This window comes from Lepisma saccharinum, chromosome 3, assembly GCF_977018435.1.
Source record: "Lepisma saccharinum chromosome 3, izLepSacc3.1, whole genome shotgun sequence".
In the NCBI taxonomy this organism is placed as follows: Eukaryota; Metazoa; Arthropoda; class Insecta; order Zygentoma; family Lepismatidae; genus Lepisma; species Lepisma saccharinum.
In genome coordinates this window covers 44,016,199-44,036,498 of record NC_139231.1, presented here as the reverse complement: position 1 = coordinate 44,036,498, position 20,300 = coordinate 44,016,199, and the positions used below count along the sequence as shown (strand labels likewise).

Below are 20,300 nucleotides of genomic sequence, written 5' to 3'. Positions count from 1 at the left end.
ATTTTCTAAAGCGAGACGAGAAAGAGAAAAAGATAAACATTTGCAATTCGAAAAGATTGATTGGCTGACTTGGTTTTGTTTTACTTCGCCTTAATGTTACCTTTGGCTAATCGCGAGGATGAAGATGAGTGACGATATGATGAAATAGATGAAGAGACACTCACAAAGAATACCCATGCCCGGGCCTGAATTCGAACCCGAGGGCGTCGTGGCGCGCAGTGCTAACCACTCTGCCACAGATGTCGGCAATTCTGAACGAAACCGAGACTGATCTTTTTTCGGTAACAGTCCTTATCGTTAGCCATTTTAAGCGTTTTGACCGTAACTCGATTCGACTTTACATTTCATCAAGTATACAAGGTTTTTTGAGGACGTTTAGAAAGAACAGCTTCAAAACAGTTGCATAGCCTAAGCTATATTATATAAGGAAAAATCGGCATACAGGCCACCTCCCAGTGCAATGTTAGTCAGCTACTTAGGATACGCAAAAACATGTACAAACCTTACTTCGTTCGTGGATGACGAAAAGAGCTATTCTGTTAACCATCTGGGCACCCGTCTCTCAAGCCTGACGTTTCGAGTACCTAGACAGCCTGAGGAGTGCTGCAACCCGTCACACACAGTCGTGCGGGTTAACATGCCTCAAGGATGTTGCTTGTAGTTTTCTAACCCCTTGTGAAACGAGACGGTTCTCGTCTTTCTAGTGCATTGTAGGAGCCTGGGTCTTGACAAATACACATATTCATTGCTCCGGCGAAACGTTTAATTAATATTGTAATTTTAAGAGCTTCCCGTATCTCTTTTGCGCCGAGCAGAAACGCCGTGGAAACACTTTTTTTATTTTTTTTATTTTTATTAAGGCCGGAACCTGGGGAGTGACATTTATTTTCGTACTGAATGTCGGTAACCTACCCTATCTCTTTTTAGTATTCGTTGTGGAATGACGGCGCGAGGGCGGGGTTTAGTTCAATGACCATCTACCGGGTGGCAACAATTAATGCTGCCCTACTCAGAGCACTCTGATGCCCGTTTGAAGCATCGGATTACGCTGAAACTTGGAAAAGAAGCTATCCAGAACATGGGGAAGCGAATGCTGACGAAAAAGAAATAGTTCAAATTTTCACCACCGGGTTGAAATTGGCGCTGAAATCTGGTGCAAAGTGAAAATCATCATTCGTGAATCAATTTGTTACGTTGTCTTGTGCTTCCAAAGGGTCGTTCGATTTGACAGGGCGCACATTGAACACTGTACCGAGATAAACTCAAATTACTGGTTGTTATTATTTCAGCGCCTTAAACCTGGTGCACAATAATGCACAATAATGCACTATAATTGAAATTTATGGGTAAGATATTTTATGTTGTGGTATTGATATATCGCCCAAGATAGTGACGATTCACGAGTCTCTTCTTTAAGAATCTGTTGTTACAAATAGAGAGCCACTATCGTAATCTAAAGATTTATTGTGCTTCTACGATATATCGGTGAAGGGTGGCAACCCTGCTCTTGGCAAGTTGTTATTCTGTCCGTAAGAACAGCGAGGATCAAAGTGCCGCCCTATTCTACTCAGCTCCACGCTTATTAATTACAAGGAGAACCCAAGATGCCCTTTCCCTTGCGTATGACGTCTTCATTCCGACCCTGCTGACATCTACGAACGAGGCTGGAAGTTGCCTTACTCCTCAACCTCGAGCAAGGTGAGTGAACGCTCTTCTGAGAGGCCGCCACTCTCCCGGTGCATCATTTGTCACATCGCTCTCACGACTGGGAAAGTAAGGGAATAAGGGAACAACGTACACACGCGGTCAAAAATAGTTGAACCTGCAGTGAGAAATGCATACAAGGTGTCTCAATTATCGTGCGACCATTTTAAAGATTTGCCTCGTTAGGGGACGTGTCCCCTGGATGGGCTAAGGGGACTTCAGCCTATTGTGAAATTGTCGCGGACCGCTCTTCTGCCCACCGAAATAGGCAACATGAGAAACTTTGGGGATTATCGATCGTTTGAGCAACATACAGAAAGACGCACGCACACAGAGAGAGATAACGTGTATAAAGAGGGAGAGCAAAAAGGATGAAAGAAGAAAGAATGAGAGAAGAAACAGAGGCAAAGAAAGATGGAAAAAGACATGGAAATAGAGAATATGAAAAAAGAGTGGTGAGAAAATTACAGAAACAGGTAGAGAGAAGGAAAGATGAAAACAAAAACATGGAAATAGAGAAAAGAAATAAGAATGGAGAGAAAGAGACGTAGAAACAGAGAGAGAGAAGGAGAGATGAAAATAAAGACAGGGGAATAGAGAATGAAGGAAGAGTGGACAGAAAGAGATATAGAAACAGAGGTTAGGTTAGATTTCCGGTTTATCATCATAATCAATTTCCTTCAGTGACTTTAATAATTCAGAACCTGCAGCACTAATATAAACGCCACAGCTTGAAACAAATACATCTGAATCGTCGCAAGTGTGCAACCTGTACGGTTTAAATTAAATACTTAATCAATTCTGCTTTTCGAGTTAGCTTGAGTGTTATCCTCGGTCGATAAATTATGGTATGAGGAAAACTGATGAAGTGAATATACAGGGTGTAATTTTAATGGCGCCCACGGACCACGGAAACGTATAGAGGACATAAAAACAAACAACTTTTCTCAGTAACATTTTTCTCGTTGGTGCGTCGTTTCGGCGCTACAGTCATTCGAAAAAGCCTGTTTTGCCGCCTGAATGCTGGCAACCACACACAACATTTAATAGCATTTGTGACGCCATATCCCGTCGTGAAGCGATGCCTTCCAGGGTTGCCAGGAACACACATACTCTGTGAAAAATGACATAGCTACAATCAGCCACGTTATGTACCGTAAAACAAAACGAGAAAACACGTTCTGTAACCTAACAGGAAGTAAACAAACGATACGAAAAATAGTAGAAAGAAAATAGAATTCAAGTGGAAGTGATCATATCGAATTTTCTCTCAGCTTACATGTGAAATATTTGCAAATCTAGTTACCAAGTTGGCATCTACAATTTAGTCTATCCACTTCGTTCTTCTGATACTACGTAGTTTTCTGTGACACAATGAACAGATGACAAAATAGAAATGAAAGAACTCAAAATTCCAAAGGTAAGCAACAGATAATATATTGTATATTCAGAGCATTATGAGGCAAGTGGCAAAAATGGTTGAAAATACAGGGATATAAGTAGTAGTAATACAAGCTCTAAGACGACTATGTGTTTATCTATGCACCGGATACACATGTAATAGTTTGGAACTGTGAACAGCGCAGTATATTTGCTACTGATTCATAATTAGATTGTTAATGTGGTTGTACGTGTTCTAGCCGTAATGTAACAACGTGAACCTCGGATACTTCCGTTATCAGCACAAAAGTACCGCATGGCATCTGGACACAAACCTGTAGATATCAACCTTGCAACGAGATTTGCGAATATTTGACATGTAGTTGGGCGTAAACAGCCACGTGTAAGCTCTAAGTCCAATAAAATTTATTGTTGTTGATATTTTAGATGTAGGCTGAGACAAAATCCGACATTGACATTTCATTTTGAATACGTTTTTTACCATTTCTCATATCATTGGTTCACTTCGCCCTTCCCCTGAGATGACTGCTGATCTTCTCGCTGGTAGGCTATGATGTTCGGTCTTCTGGACGCGTTTCTCGCTTTGTTTTACAGTTAACAATGTGGTTGGTAGTTTGTCATTTTTCACAAAATTTGTGTGTTCCTTGCAACCCTCCCGTGTGCTGTTTCGCTGCAGGATATGACGTCACAGGTACGATCAAATGTTGTGTTGGGTTGCCAGCATCCAGGCGGCAAAACGGTCTTTTTTGAACGGCTGTAGCATTGAATCGACGCACCAACGAGAAAAATGTTACTGGGAAAAGTTATTTGTTTTGATGTCCTCTATACGAATCTGTGGTCCGTGGGCGCCATTAAAATGACACCCTGTATATTAGAAAAAAGATACAGATTATTACAGTGGAGTTACGTCAGATACGATGAAGGGTTGCGTTTTAAGTTTTGTAGTGTTAAGGATTGAATTACGTAATACTAGATTTATTTTACTTGACGTTTCTCTCGCGTCGCTTTACTACCACTTTTTGGCTAATCGCGACGACAAGGATGATTTGATGACATTGATGAAGGGACTTCCACAACGAACATCAATGTCCAGGCCGGGACATTGAACCCAGGATCCGTGGCGTTACAGAGCATTGTGCTAACCACTCCGCCACGGTGGTCGGTTGTGCCACATTTGATGAAGAGAATGAATGGTGGTAAGCTGAATTAGATGAAACGACAATCATATGTGGACAGCATAAAAAACAAGTTTCACAGACTATTCTGCAGACTGCGAGACCAGACGCCAGAGCCTCGTCAACCAGCACATGCAGTCAATAATGTACGTTGTACTACGGGAGAGAGGAGTGTTATGAATTGATTTAGTGTTTAGAGCTAATTGTAGTATTTAGAGTTAAGATAAGTCTTAAGATTTAAGGATAGTATTTGGAGAAGAAAGGCAATTTAACGGTAAAGAGCTTTGTTTAGAGTGAAAAGTAGCATACGGAGTTTTTCTTAGAGTTTAAAGGTAAAATGGTCTGTAGTTAAAGATTGATTGATTCGGTTTATTTTACTTCTCTTGTCTGCCACTTTTGGCTAATCGAGAAGATGAGGATGAATGATGATATGCTGAAACTGTTTAAGAGACACTCACGAAGAAGATCCATGCCCAGGCCGGGAGTCGAACCCAGGGAACCCTGGTGTCGTAGCGCACTTTACTAACCACTCCACCACGAAGGTCGGCTGTAGTTAAAGAGTAGTATTTGCAGTTAAGAGTAGCACTTTAATCTGCTTTCAGTTAGTGTGGTGTTTCCGGCTTCTTAGTGATATGACAAACCTTTTCTAAAAATACACTACTTCATCAAACATAACAAAAATATCTGAAATATTTTTCGCTAAACACTTGTAAAACACCAAATAGACGCAATTTCAAGTTTTTCTGACGTTCTGCACTAGATTGAAAACCTGATCCACCACTCGTTTTCAGTTGATTCCAAGAAACTACCACCTCGTTTTCGCGACAAGGGGAGAGGAGAAGTCGCGCTTGATCTATTAGTGGATTCGCATTAAGAAAAGGCCTTTTTTTGCGTGCGAATTTTTATCCTCTATCCCCTTCCATCCAATCCCTGCAGCCCTCTCCAGGATTTTTCCAACCTCCCATAATTGAAATTCAATGCGACAGGGCGCTGAGGTAGCCGGGATAATTTAATTTAAATACAGGGAAGGGCCCCCCCCCGATCAGATGGAGAAAAAAGGGGGGAGACACAAGAAACACTTTTACATTTTGCCTCGTTACCCCAAGCAGTGGAGGAGAAGGGATGGGAAGAAACACACACAAACAGACGCAAGGGGAAAAAGGGTAGGGAAGTAGAAAAGGAAGAACTGAAGAAAGAAACTGATTTTGAAATCTCTCCTCTTTGGAAACCGTGACGACATTTCGGCAACGACCAATCAACGCTGAGGAAATTTCAGACGTAATTTCTCTCTCTCTCTCTATTTCATCCGGAATCTCCAAGTGTCTGTTTATCTTCCTTCGCCAACGTAAGACTCAAATGTGATTCTTGGATTGCGCCTCCCGGCGTTGCCAGTACTTATCCATTTAGAGAGCAAAACTCAATTTTTTCTTGCATCCCCACGGAAAGAGCAGTGTTGCCAGGAGCTGTCGGTCAAAAATTGTCCTGCCATGTAAATGAAAATCTACGAATTCCATTTGTACCTCACGTTGCACAGTGGGATAGAATCGAAAAAAGCTGGCCATTGGGTAAAAATCGAAAGTCCCAGTTTAACGTTGCCTTGTGTACCGACCGTTAGTTGGAACCCCAAAACACAAGGAAAACCGGTTTTCAAGTGTTTGATGCCACTCAGCAGTGAGTCAGGTCATTTCAAAGTTCAACGTGCAAGCGGACGCGTCTAACAAAAATACAGCGTGTATATAAAGTGCCGGAGAAATAGTGCGCTATTATCGGCATAATATATGATATTAGTATAAATTGTTTCGGATTCTTTTCTGCAAGGTATGTGTAATACGATAATTAAATCCAAGTTTATTCATAATTAACTGTAAATTAGTTATTAATAATTAAAGACACTCATGTTTTTTTCATTTTATTGAGAACATTTTTATAAACATTGAGCAAAAAGTTAACCACTCGACTTCACTCGATCGATGATTCTCACTGGAAAATGTTTTTTGAACCCTTAACTTTCGATATTTCAAAGAATTGGCTGCTACAACCTGCTACCCTAGTATTAAGACTAATTGTTTAAACAATGTGCAGTCATAAACAAAATATAAAGAGAACGTACGTGGGTGGAAAATCGGTTAGATATTAATGAATGTTGTTGAAAATAGATACTCGGGGGTTTTTGAGGTCGCTGATTACGAATCTGACAATATTTTTTACCAAAAAAAAATGGCGGATCCAATATGGCGGCCAAAAATTCACAAATGTTGATAAATATTAACGAAAATTGTTACCCGGGGGGTTTCGGAACCGCTGATTACGAATCTGACAATATTTTTCCGAAAAACAAAATGGCGGATACAATATGGCGGCCAAAAATTCACAAATATTGATAAATATTAATTTTGATTATAATTATTTATAATCAAATAATAAATTGAAATAATTGTATTCAAATTTACTGAAGGGAACGTTTGGACTAATTACATTATTTAAAAATAAATATTAATGCTGATATCGTTTATGACGATTAAATTAAGTGAATAACTTAAATACAATTTTGTTAAGTTAATTGGTGACAAAAATTTATAACTTTTACAAATACTATCATAATAAATACTAATATCAATTTTTATTTTCAGACATGAACACAGAGGAAGTTATATCTTTAACAAGAGGTGAACTTTTTATACTCTTAAAAGACCATTTGAACGAAGAACTCCAAAAAACTTTTCCATTCGTGGAGGACTACATTTCCACAAAAATACAGCGCAAGTATTTTTTATCTGAAGAAGAGAAGAAAACTTTGTCATATGTGCTGTACAGATTTCGCACTTTGTGGAAAGAATCGGCGCGAGTAGAAAGCAGATTTACAACGAAAAACCAGGAATGGTTAAGTGGTTCTATTGTGTTTAATCTAATTTCTAAGCAGGAAGAATCCGCTGAAAAAGAAGTTCCAAGAGCATCATACCCTAAACATTTTTCGGAATGTAGTGATAGGTCGAAACGCAGAAGAACTCAGAAACTGCGAGAAGAGTACGGTCCTGAAGAAATTGCCTACGCAGCTCAGATGAGCGTTCGAGCAACAGGACAAGTCAGATTCGTAATCAGCGGTCCCGAAAACTCCCGGGTAACGATTTTCGTTAATATTTATCAATATTTATGAATTTTCGGCCGCCATATTAGATCCGCCATTTTGTTTTTCGGAAAAATATTGTCAGATTCGTAATCAGCGGTCCCGAAAACCCCCGGGTAACGATTCTGATTAATATTTATCAACATTTGTGAATTTTCGGCCGCCATATTTGATCCGCCATTTTGTTTTGGGGGAAAATATTGTCAGATTCGTAATCAGCGGTCCCGAAAACCCCCGGGTAACGATTTTCATTAATATTTATCAACATTTGTGAATTTTTGGCCGCCATATTGGATCCGCCATTTTGTTTTTGGAAAAAATATTGTCAGATCCGTAATCAGCAGTCCCGAAAACCCCCGGGTAACAATTTTCATTAATATTTATCAACATTTGTGAATTTGTGGCCGCCATATTGGATCCGCCATTTTGTTTTTGGTAAAAATATTGTCAGATTCGTAATCTGCGACCCCAAAAACCCCTGAGTAACGATTATTGTCACGATTTTTCAATTCTGTCTCGAGTTATTTGATGATGACCACCTTTTTCGAATTTTATCTCACAGTGCGTTGCCAAAGAAAGATAAACATACACTTGAATGATTCTGGATGAGACACACGCACATATGCACCCCCCCACGTGAGGGGGGAATTACGAATAAAATTGTAGGAATATATCTGCTTCAATTTCTACTCGAATATTATGTTACTTCTTTCCTGTTTCATCACTTCTATTTGACTTTCTTCTCAAGTCGACCACCACATAACGGTGAGAGGAGGCTCCTATTTGAGTTTACCTTGTTTTAATATGTGTAAGTAAGAAAATGTCATAACGTTTCAGTAAAAATTACCATCAGTCTAAGCCGTCGGAAGATCCATTAACACGTTGAATTCCAAGCTTCAAGGAAGTGACGTCAGAGTACACTTTTCTTCTTGTACTCAAGGGTAACGTTCAAGAATTCTTACTTAGTAGTGGTTCTAAATAAAGCCTTTCAATAGAGATGGTCGATCAATCATAGAGCTTTAGATGCTGAAATTAATTGTCGAGCAAAGCATCGAAGCACAGAATGCATTGTTTCTATTCTGTGCTGAAGACATAGCGACGCTAAAAGTGTAAACACGAAATCGTGAAAGAGGAAAAAAGTGAGCGGTGAAACATTCTTGACGACATTTATTTAATCGCGATTATAAAACAAACAATAATGTATGTTTTTAGAGCAGTGAATAATGAATACTTCTACAGTTAGGAATTAATTCAACAGTAAAATATAATACATTGTGTTGTTGATCTTTATATTGTACTTTAGATTTAAAAAATGAAGTAATAGCAAAATATATGTATGTCTATGTGAATAGTATTCGTATCTTTTATGAAAAAGAAGAAAACGCCATTATAATCACACAGTTTCTCTTTCGGTGTCTCAGATTACAGCTATTTATTGTTTCCTACTGTACGTAGACTAGTTACTGCCATCTTTCCGTAACATGTGCAATCGTTGTCAAATTTTCTTTTTATGACATGCAAGTGTAATAACCACGTTGTTCAAAGCATTTCAATTGCCGATTTTGTTGTCTTTTGAACGATCTCTTTCAATGTCAACGCAATCGCGCACCGACGCATTGCGTTTATTGTTGTCCCACAGACCGACTCCTGTTCGTCAGTTGTGAATTCCACAATATAAGGCACCATCCACATCGCATTGTAGCATGGTTTCTTGCTCTATTGTTGGCTGCTATCCAGTGGCAGCGCCAGAAAAATGGGCGGGAAGGAATGGGAATATTTTCTAGGGAGGGAGAGGTACATTTATTTTATCCCAAAATATACAAAAATTGTATGTTTGGAAAAAATACATTTCGATGCATTTTTATTGTAATCTGAATGATCAGTACCTATTACTGTATTTGTATTTTTCTCTCTTACGTCCTTCGCGGCGATGATGATGAGTTATGATTACATGAAATTGATGAAGGGACACTCAGAAATAACAACCATATGTAGGCCGGAATTCGAACCCCAGGAACTTGGGTGGCGAGTTCGAAATTCGACCAATCATCACACTCGGCTTGTACTTTTCTGTAGGTAGGTAGGCTTCAATATCTGTCATTTACGTTGATTCGTTTCGTGAATCCATAATGGTTGTTAAATCTCTATATTTGCACTTTGGTTATTTCATATCTCTTTTCTAAGTTTATCGAATCGATTAGGATGAACAATGAAACAGATTTGGAGCAAGCACAAACATCTATGTCATACTCAGGACTCGAACCTAGAACCACTCCACTAGAGACAGGGAGGCATAATCTGTCTCGTTCCACGATATGCCTTTACCAATAGACCTCCCCAATACCAATTTATTTACGTTACGAAGTGATACAATGCGTTGGGTAGCACGTATACAGGAACGTGGAGAGATCCATCATGCGTTTCGAGGACCGATCTTGCGTACACACGCACACATACACACTCAACCTTTAAGAGACGTATTCATAGACATGAGAGCCAACGTCTCTTGCGGCAGGGTGATGCCTTAGGCGTTTCCTTGTTCCCATTCCTAGACTCCCAAGAGTTTCTCGGTTCAAGTAGACTTGGCGCGCGCGGGAAACCGAAGCTCGAGGGGAAGAACTGGCAACATTGGGAGTAGAATTGGACTGGAAAGAGAGAAAGAAGGAGAAAAAAGGGGAGAAAGCCTGCAAAGTCTATGATAAGGATGGCGCAAGGGAGAACAGGATGTGGAGGCGAGAAGTAGAAAAGGCCTAGAAAGGTCCATGAAGAGAGATAGCGACTAACGCCGATGATGTGTTAGATCCCCCTTCCCCCTCCATCGCAAAGGAAGGACATTTTACCCCGGGCGAGAGGGTGTGATCTGGCAAGGGGAGATGGAGATAGCGAGAGCGGTAAGAGATGTTTTAGAAGGGTGAAATGAAAAGGGAAGTCCCCTTGCTCTAACCGAATAATATGTCTTTTGTTTGATGACGCAGGGACTCATTCTCTCCCAATGTTTCCCACCTTGTTCCAGACATTGGTCGTTTGAGCAGGAACTAAAATACGAACATGAGGAGTGGATTACTGAAGGATGCATGAGGTAAATAAAGATGACTAAATTTTTTTTCAGTAAAAACTTTTCCAATTTCAAAGCTAAAATCATGGATACATACTTTCGCTTGGTTAAATTTAACTGGCTGCAAAGTTGATAACCATCTCAATCCTCACTTAACCGTCAGAGAACTTATTCTCCTGATAAGCTCAGGTACCTACCAAAAGGCGACAATATAATCTAAGAATGGCTAGTTATTAAAATACAAGAGTTTCTTTCGGGTTAACGATAAGTGGTTGCTGGAAGAATGATGTCACTCAACGAGATTAAAGATCTGATAAATTCTGGAGATGACGCTTTTCTACACCCATCTCTATTTGCCTAATTTTACGTTGCTTTCTACTAGTTTTGGCTAAACGCAGCGGCGAGGATGAATTGCAGAGACCTTGGAAGAAATATCTACGTAATCTCCAATCCAATCTGGCCCAAAGGTCGGTTGCAGCGGTAATTCAATTAAAATGTAGTCAGCATCCGACCTCATTTTGAGGAACTAGTCTAGCGGTATGCTTGAAACTGGCGAAAGGAATTGGGAATAAAAGACGGAGAAATGTTCGGGTGAGTCGATCAGGGTCCTTGAAAGAGCCTCAAAGAAGTTTGAGTCTGGGACTGTGTCAACAAGGTCCAATGGAAAGAGGCTATCTTTAAGTTGAGATAAAGCTAAGCCCTAGGTTCGTTAAGGACTCGTACCTCGAACATTTGGTGGCAAGATCGCTCGGCCATATAGGCGCTAAATTTTCTCGAGCTACCACTATTCTCATCTTTAGAGATTGCAATTGAGGTGGGCTCTAGAGACGATTCCAAACTTTTGAGGGCTCACGAGCTCAGCGTCACTGAAGTGTTGTAGACAAAGTTCTTCAAAAAGTTTTAAAAAATAGACCAGAGTAACTTTCTCTACAGTATGCAAGTCCCTGAAGATGAGAGTGACGATAACCTTCAAAGGTTTGGAACATTCTCCACAATTACTCGATCTTTAATCACTGAAGATGGAAGTGACTTGCGTCTGGAAAGCTCAGGATCTATTCTGTTTCCATTAAAATCTTCAACTTATTAGTCTCTTGCCTTATAGAAGTGGATTCCGCTAAGCTGTAAACTGATGACTATATTTCTTGGAATAATGTATACGTGATCCTCGTTGCGCCTGTGGCAGGGAGGGAACTTTCTGGTGCACAAATACTTTAACCTTGTTTGGACGGACTCATTCTCCAGGAAGCCAACGCATCTAAGCAAGCACAGGCACTTGACACATCGTATGTGAGAATTAAACAAGGCAGATAACCTCTAACATTGTCCTACACTCCCCCCAAATAAGCAAATGCCTAGGACCTGTCCAATAGACTCATATTCTGTAGCAAGTTTCTGGACTGACCAACCTGTGCATGTGCAAATTTTGCCGTTAGTTTCTTGAATATATTGTTAAAACTCCTATCATCTCTCGATTATTCCCTCACACATTTAGAAAACGGGTCTTGTTTTTGTTTAAGTCCGTTATCGTTTCCTTTAGGTTTTTCTACTAGTGTAAACGACATAAGAAGATTGTGCAGAGCTTTTATTAGGCCTGCATTCTCCCGATATCACGAGAGTTTTTAACATTGAAAAATCAGCTCCATCTATCGGGCATTTTTTAACGATACCGAAATATGCCTCTCTTTTTCTCTTTATCATTAGCGGCTTACCAGCAGATGATCTCCTCTATCAGATCCTATTTGGTCTGGCTTAATAATCCAGAGGGGCATTTTCGCTCACGTTTCTCCTTAAAGGAGGGTGGGGTAGGGGGTAAATCTGTTCCTAATTTTCCTGGCGTAACGACGGAACATCGGCTCCGGGTAATGCAGCCTATCTCGGTCTCACACTCCGGATCGAAAATTCGAAAAACATGAGCGGCCAAAACGAGGATAGAACGTAAGAGGAACTGGAACATAAAATGTTTTTTTTCTTTTTGTAGGAAAAAAAAGGAGGAGGAGAGAATGTTGTGTTAATTTACGGTAACCTAAAGGTTTCCACGACCGTAAGAGTCGGCTTCATGGAATATTAAGCCCCGAAGCTGATTCAGGTTTAACTCGCTGGACCGCAAAGTTTCTCCACTTTGGGAACTGGTAAGCTCGCTCAAGCGCGCTGCTTATAGCTGAAGTTGCAGGAGATATTTTGGTTGGACGGGATTGAGGAAGGAAAGGGGTGTGGAAGAACACGAAAACGTTCACCATTGCACGTGGTTGCTGCGATTAGGGAAGCAAAATCTTTTAACCGGCTTAAACTGGCTATGAAATTTCGAACAAGCGTATTTTTTGACCTCCTTCAAGATATTCCTCGTCCCACCTCCCCCTCCTCCACAGGAAATTACGTTGCAGAATTCGAGTTTCCTAAGTCAGAAAATCCGCAAAGTTTTTGCCTCATACGTTCGTGAAATGAACATTTCAAAGTAGTGTACGCGAACTCGTTTATTCGTCTCCCAGAAGCCAAAGGAATAGCAATACAGTATTAGATGACACCCTGCAGATCATGTCACCCGCAGAACTGTACTGCGTGACGGGTTGCAGATAAGCATAGGATGAATTTATTTCATGATTAGTCTGTTTTTTTAAAAAAAGGTTAAGCCAAATTCAAGTCCAATATATGTTCAAATAGTCTGATCCGAGCTGCATGTGAAGTTTAAAGTCTGATCCGAACCACTGCAAAGATAGAAGGGAAAGAAGAAAGAGAGAAGGAGAGGTACAAAGAAAAAACAGAGGAAGGAAGAAAGAAGAAAAGGGAAAACAGGATAATGAGAACACACGGGATGAAAGAAGGAAACAGCAAGAAAGAGGAAAATAAGAAACAGGTAGATAGAGGAAGAATTGGGAAAAGAAAGAAACCAGGAAGAGATAGGAAAATAAAATGGAACAGGAAGAAAGAAGGAAAAGAAAAGAACCAGAATAAGAGAATAAGCAGACAAGGAAGATAAACAAACATGGAAAATAGAGAAATATAGAAATAGAGAGAGATAGAGTTGTTGAGAAAGAGAGAGGAACAGATAAACAGTGGAAGGAAGAAAGGTAGAGAGAGTGAAGCAAAGGAAGAAAACAGAGAGAGGAAGGGATAGAGAACATCAAATATGCACAGGAATATAGCGTAGTAGTGAAAGAGAGAAAGATACACACAACGGTAGGAAAAAACTAAAATAGTGAGAGGGGAGTGAATCACACGAAGATACAGAGAACGATACAAAAAAGAAGAAGAAGAAGAGAGAGAGAGAGAGAGAGAGAGAGAGAGAGAGAGAGAGAGAGAGAGAGAGAGAGAGAGAGAGAGAGAGAGAGAGTAAGAGGGAATAATAATAATAAAAAAGAACCTTAGCTGCCATGAGTACGGAATCAGGACACACCCGAACAAAATTCTCTGACGTAATATGATATTCTGAATCTTAAAGCACCCCCCTCCCCCCAACGTCCCTTGCGAGGCGGAACCGAAAAGGAGGTAGAGGGCTATTATCGAAGCAAGCGATTCTTTCCGACGCTGCCAATTAATGGGGTACAAGAAGGTTATTTTCTGCACCGCGACTACGAGAGCATTAGTATCCGCCCTCCCAAGCGTAGAGCGATCGCTGCTTCCCGGGGATTCTTAATTGCGTCATGAATGCTTAATTAGGAGCGAAAGACGAAAATAAATTTGCAGAGATGGAACTTTTTCCTTATTCTACCCCCCATTCATTGCTGACTCTAATTCAATTCTTAATCCATTCCACCTCCATGGGGTAAATTTGTCTTCTTCCTGAGCGGTTTTCCCCTACGAAATCCATAGCAACAGGGTGTTTCTGACACAGGAAATACTTTAGCTTATCTATCTTATCATAATCAGAATTTCCTTGTTTTCTGTTTGCAAAATCAAGTACAATAATTTGTTTAAGTACGCAATATCAGAAATTACTACTTTCTGGTCATTTAAGACTCACAAACAATGTTATTATTCACAAATATACGAACATCCATGTGACCAAGGACAGTATAACCTACATATATTCAACATTCCAACATACTAATCGTGACTTAGTAATGTCGGCGTAGCATATTGTTAATGAATTCAATATTTCCTTCCCGAGGCTTTACCTGTAATGTAAATTTATCTTGACCCAAATTTTAAGAGTATCAGATCGTGACTCCCACTAGAACTGGTGTCACAACAAAAGAATTAACTTACGTTATGGAATTACTGCATATATTCCCTGTTCTTGTCTTGCGAATTATCTCCTAGCTCCTGGCAATGAACCTGCAAGAAAAATACAAATAAGCTTAAATGTGAAAACTGATGCTATAGTAAGCAAATACATTTTCATTCATGAAGAAAGGTTAAAAAATCAGCATGAAAAGAACACCACTATGCTCGCAGCTTCTAAAAACTGTACCATAATTCTACGTTTCTTAAATCCTATACTACCATGTCACACCATCCAGGGTCACCAATTGGCAGAATAAAGACGAAGTGATGAGATGAGTGGAGAGGAGAGAAGCAAAAATGAAAGAGAGGAAGAGAAGAATGGAATTGTAGGGGAAATGAAGAGCGGAAAAGAGAAGAAGTGATGGAGCAATGGAACATAAGAAAAATGGAACAAGAGACAAGAAGAAAATAGGAATAGGAGATGGAATAGTGTAAAATGTAGAAGTTAAAAAGAGAGGAGAAGGAAGAGCAGAGACGAAGGAAGAAGAAAAATACAGAATAGTAGCAGGGAAGGAAAAGGAAGAGTAGGAGAAGAGTGAAGAAGGAGAAGTTAAAAGAGGAGTGGACAGAAAGCAGAAAGAATAGGGATACACCACGAGTATAGGTGATAGAAGAAGTGAAGAGATGAGAGAACAAGGAAAGGCAAGAGAAGGAAAAGCTATGAGTTTATTATTGCTGAATAACTCGACTTCATATACCTACCTGCCTTGGAAGGCTAAATTCATGAATAGAAAGTTTGCAGACACTATGAAAATGGGACCAAGGCAGAAAAACTCAATATTAAAGACGCGCTACAAAGAATGGTCAACAAGTAAACGATCCGGGAAAGTAGAAGATATCGAATGACAGATAATATTAAATTAGGAGGATCTTACACTAATATGAAGCGTAAGGCACAAGATCACAAAGTCTGGACTGAAAAACGTGCCTATTAGGGCAGAGAAAAACGAATGAAAATTATTTTAGTAAAGTGAAGAAAACTTGTGATTAGAAACATATAAACAGAGAAACATGGGAGGAACCTATAGGAAACGTAGAAGCCAATTTTATGAAAAGTTTGAGAACCAAAAACTGTACAAACAACGGCAAAGGTAATAGTAGACCCGACGGTGAAGTGGGTTAGAAACCCTGCGTGCTTCAGGGCAGCTTTGATAAGGCACGTGAATTGTTTCGAGCTGAACCAGGAAATGGACGATATTTATTCCGCAAGGGCCTTCTGCAAAACGAATGCCAGAAGAGGTTTTTGTGTGGATTTGCTGGGTCATGATAAGTGTATGTATATATCATTGATTTCTGTTTTCGTTATTCCACGTTGCTTTTCTACCTCTGGAATTTGAATGACGAATAAATTGATTTGATGAACTAACATACACGAAAAAGCCAACCCAGTGGTTAGGTTAGCGTAACGCGCTTCAAAGTCGAATAGCTGGGTATAGAACCTCGTCTTCATCCCACCTCCACCTTACATATTTAATCTTTATAATCGCAATTAACGAAAAGTGGTAGAACAATTGCGTGAAATAACAAAAATATAATTTTCGGTATTGGCTTCTCAGTTTGAAGCATTGTTGTTTCGTCAATCAATAGCAACGATATAAATAAAATTATTCTTATTTTCTATTGAATAGTAACAAAACAAGAGCGATAGGTATTCCTCGTATTATCGCGAAAAACTAATTTCCAGTCTGTGGTGATAACGAACTATATTTAGTGTGCGAAATATGTTTAAAATTGATTTATGTTAATCCATGCAGATGTAACCCATTACGGAGGGCCTTCACGATGAAGTAGTGATAACATCAAGCCTTGCAATCAAGGGGCCCTGGGTTCTATACCCGGTGGAGACACATAAAGGTTTGTATCCCACTTTAAACTGTATGTCCAGTTCCGATTAGCCTATCTGTGCATAAAATAGACTTGAAGCAAAAACCCAAACTAATTACAGGGTGGCTACAAACAAGCAGAAATGAAATTCACTGACTTTTCCAGGTTTTCCAGGACAAAATTTACATTCTTCCCTGACAATTACAAACTAAACTAAATCGATGTTTTTGCAAATGGAAATAATAAACTCATACAGTTCCTGGTATGGATTTGTGAAGTACCAATATTACCTTCTATGAAATTGACTTAATTTCTCTATTCTCTATGATTTGAATACAAACTGCAAAATAGTGAATTTGGAAAATTATTACAATTCACAAGCTAGGCAAGGATTACGGAATTTTATCATACGCAGCAAGTTTAAAATAAAATACTTGATTATTTTTAAAGTTATGATTAAATGAGATTAGAGTGAAGAGTGATTGATTAAGAAATACATTTTGTAATTTATCAGTCCCCTTATCCATTCTCGGTATTATATGTTGATATTTCCACTGAGGTTTGGAACCCTCTGCTTGCAAGAACCATGAGTGAGGACTCATTTTTCGATGCATAAAGCTACTTCGCTCTTCTCTGTAAAGCAAACAACTTAACTCTTGCCTATACGCGTAAGTAATAGAATTGAATTGTACAAAAGAAAGTGTCATATTTCATTACCTTATCAGGGATTTCTGCTTCAGTATATCCAAGTGAAGTACTGTGAAACTGGCAACATGCAGGTATACCATTATTGCTGACGAAAAGGGTATGTAGGTATTAGAAATTTAACGCAAGGAATTCATAGAATTGTATTGTATAGGTACCTGATTTAGCTAACAAAACATTAAAACAGGAACACCCTGTTAATAACAGCTTCTGAATGTTCATATATGAGGGGCATCCTGAAAAAAGCTCCAATGGTGCCTGTACGCATCACTAGTGGCCGGAGAGCGACACACGTATGTGGGCAGGAAGAAGTGGCATGTAGCTGTAATCTGGTACAGTCTCAATGCAGCCGTTTTAGGACAGTTCTAGGTTAAACCACCGACTGCGATGTAGCCTACGTGCAGTAATCAGATTTTTGCACGCTCAGAATTTGGCACAGAGCTACCAGCAATCGTGTGAGGTGTGCAGACCGGGCGTCCTGAGTGATAATAGTATGGTCTGACGATGGAGCAGGTAATTCACAGAAGGCCAATCGAATGTGCACAACCCCATACAGCGTGACTTCGGGTGAGAGATCTTGACTCCCTGTACAGTCCTGGCCTTGAATGTACCGACTTTCATCTCTTTGTTTAACTGAAGAGGTTTCTGGCAGGACAAGGATTTGACAGCTACACCACAGTAGATATAGTTCCGTTCTTTGCTGTCACACACATATGCCATGGGCATACAAAATTTAGAGTCATGGTATAAATTCCAGAACAACGGTGGTGAGTATGCCGAAAATTAGGTTAGGACTCACTGTTACTAATGCAGTAAATTACAACTGATATTCTTGTTAGCCTAACCGGTAGAGAACTTGATTTATAATTATTTTTTTTTCAAATTGGTGTATTTTTTTTTTTTTACTATGCGGTGTTTGTTTTCCCAAAATTCACATTTTCATTTTAGCGCATTTTCTGGCAAATACCTGAAATTATACCTTCATGGTGTTTTAAAACTACTGTTTCAAATTATAACTCACATGGCCTACACCTCCTCGTGAAAGTTTGATATCTTGGAAGTTATTTTGGGAAAGTTATTTTCCACACCCCCTTCTTAATTTAAAGGTAAGGGTTTTAGATAATAATTTTTCAGATATATACTGAACGGTGCATAATGACCATAAGTGGACGCACCCAAAAAAATTGAATCAATCAATCTCACATGACAGATAACGATATATTATGGCACCAAAAATTGGCATTATCTTTTTTTGACTTGTTAGTGATACGTTTCTCAAAATTCGCGTTTTTGTTATAGAACATTTTTCTGCCAAATATACCAAAACTTAATACTTCCATTGTGCTTTAAAACTATTATTTTAAATTGTAGGTCAGATCTTCTACGTATTTTCGTGACAGTTTGATATGTTGGCACACATTTTTGAGGAAGTAAAAGTAAAGTGCTCCCCTGTGCTTAGCACCAAGCCATGAATGCATGTAGGGGGTGTGGAGTTAGGGCCCCAAACTTTCTTGATCATGGCTTTAGGTACCCGCTGATACAACGCTGGGTGGGCGCCGTAGCGGTTTGAACAGGTGAAAAAGATCCCGGTTCTCCCCGCAAGGATCGACCTTGGGTCTCTCGCATGGTAGTCAGACGCCCTAACGACTGATCGCCATTATTTCTCGCTTGACAAATGCCGATGATGCGCACTTAGCTTGGTAATTCAAAACACATCTCGTGCGACAAATACTGAAGATGCGGTAGATACGCACTCTATCTCCTGTTAGAACCCTGCCACTTAGCTCTGTGATGCAAATTGTTTTGATAGAAGTTTAAAAAATCGTGGGAAATACATGATTTAATGTGGTTGTCGGAATTATTCCAAGTATAACAAGTATTATAGTTTACTCTTGAATAAAATGTTGGAAAACTTGCACGTTCTATTTGCATAAATATGGCACATATGGCTTCTTTAAGCCTAGAAAAGACAAGAGTGTTCGATTTCACTGAATGTTTCGTTGATTTAGGACGTTTTAAAAAATAAATCTATAAAAATGCCAAAAATTCGCATTTTATGCCAAAATCGCGTTTTTTCGATATTTCGAACGGGCGAAAAATGTGTCCATACATCACTGCACATTCATAAACATAACTTTGCAGCAATTAACATTTTTCACAGTTTTCGCGTTTGCGAAAAATCAAGGTCCCTTCTAATTGAAATTACTTTCTGGGCACCCCTCGTATAAATCAGTAGATGGAAAGTGAAAATTTTGCAGGGCTGGCAGAGAAAAGTCAATTCTTAGAAAGTGGTATGTTTTTATGATTCGAGTAAATACGACAATAAAGTATAGAGTGTTTTTTTTAGAGTGATAGAACTTTGAATTGAAATAAAACACATAAAAAATAACTTTGAAGCCGATTTTTATTTGAAAGATAATTTTCTGACATTTACTTTTTGAAAATAATTTCCGGCATATGTCCACCACGACTAGCTGTGATGACCCGGATTCAATCAGTCCAATTTTGAACCACTTTTTCAAGTAATTGGGGACGTATGTCGTTAATGAGACGAGTTATGTTGGCTTCCAAAGCGTCAATTGTTGCTGGTTTATCAGCATAAACCAGAGACTTTACATTTCCCCAAAGAAAATAATCAAGTGACGTTAGGTCACATGATCTTGGAGGCCAATTCACTGACAGCACCGATATTTCCGAAGTGCTCTATACTATTGGCGAACAGAAGATTGATTTTGGAAATATATTTCCACAATTTGTAAACGTTGTTGCGGCGTCAGTCTTTCCATGATCATTTGCCAATGCTCACTGATATGAAATGACAAAACAACATGTCATCAAAACAAAACAAATGAGAGCTATCCCTATCGAAAGTTCTATCACTCTTAAAAAAACACCCTTTATTTACGTACCTATTTATTATTAGTATCTTATTTCATAATATTGGACATTAACTTCACTCAGTGAGAGATTAATGCCCATCTCTCACAAGCTTAAACAGACAGGACAGAGAGAGGAGTTAATTTCATTGAAATACTAATCTTGCAGTAAATTTGAGGTTGGGAGAATGCACTTGCGAAATTTTTATAACGTT

General features: G+C 39.3%; 1 protein-coding gene across 2 annotated transcripts in view; it reads right to left on the bottom strand.

The window, feature by feature from the left end:
• The window catches only part of Sema2a (Semaphorin 2a), a 1,542,453-nt gene that overhangs the window by 1,065,557 nt on the left and 456,596 nt on the right, over positions 1 to 20,300 (bottom strand). For both annotated transcript variants that reach the window (XM_083118491.1, XM_083118494.1), the window contains exon 2: positions 14,663 to 14,731. The gene's annotated coding sequence lies outside the window, so the exon portion shown is untranslated. The remainder of the gene's footprint in view (positions 1 to 14,662; positions 14,732 to 20,300) is intronic.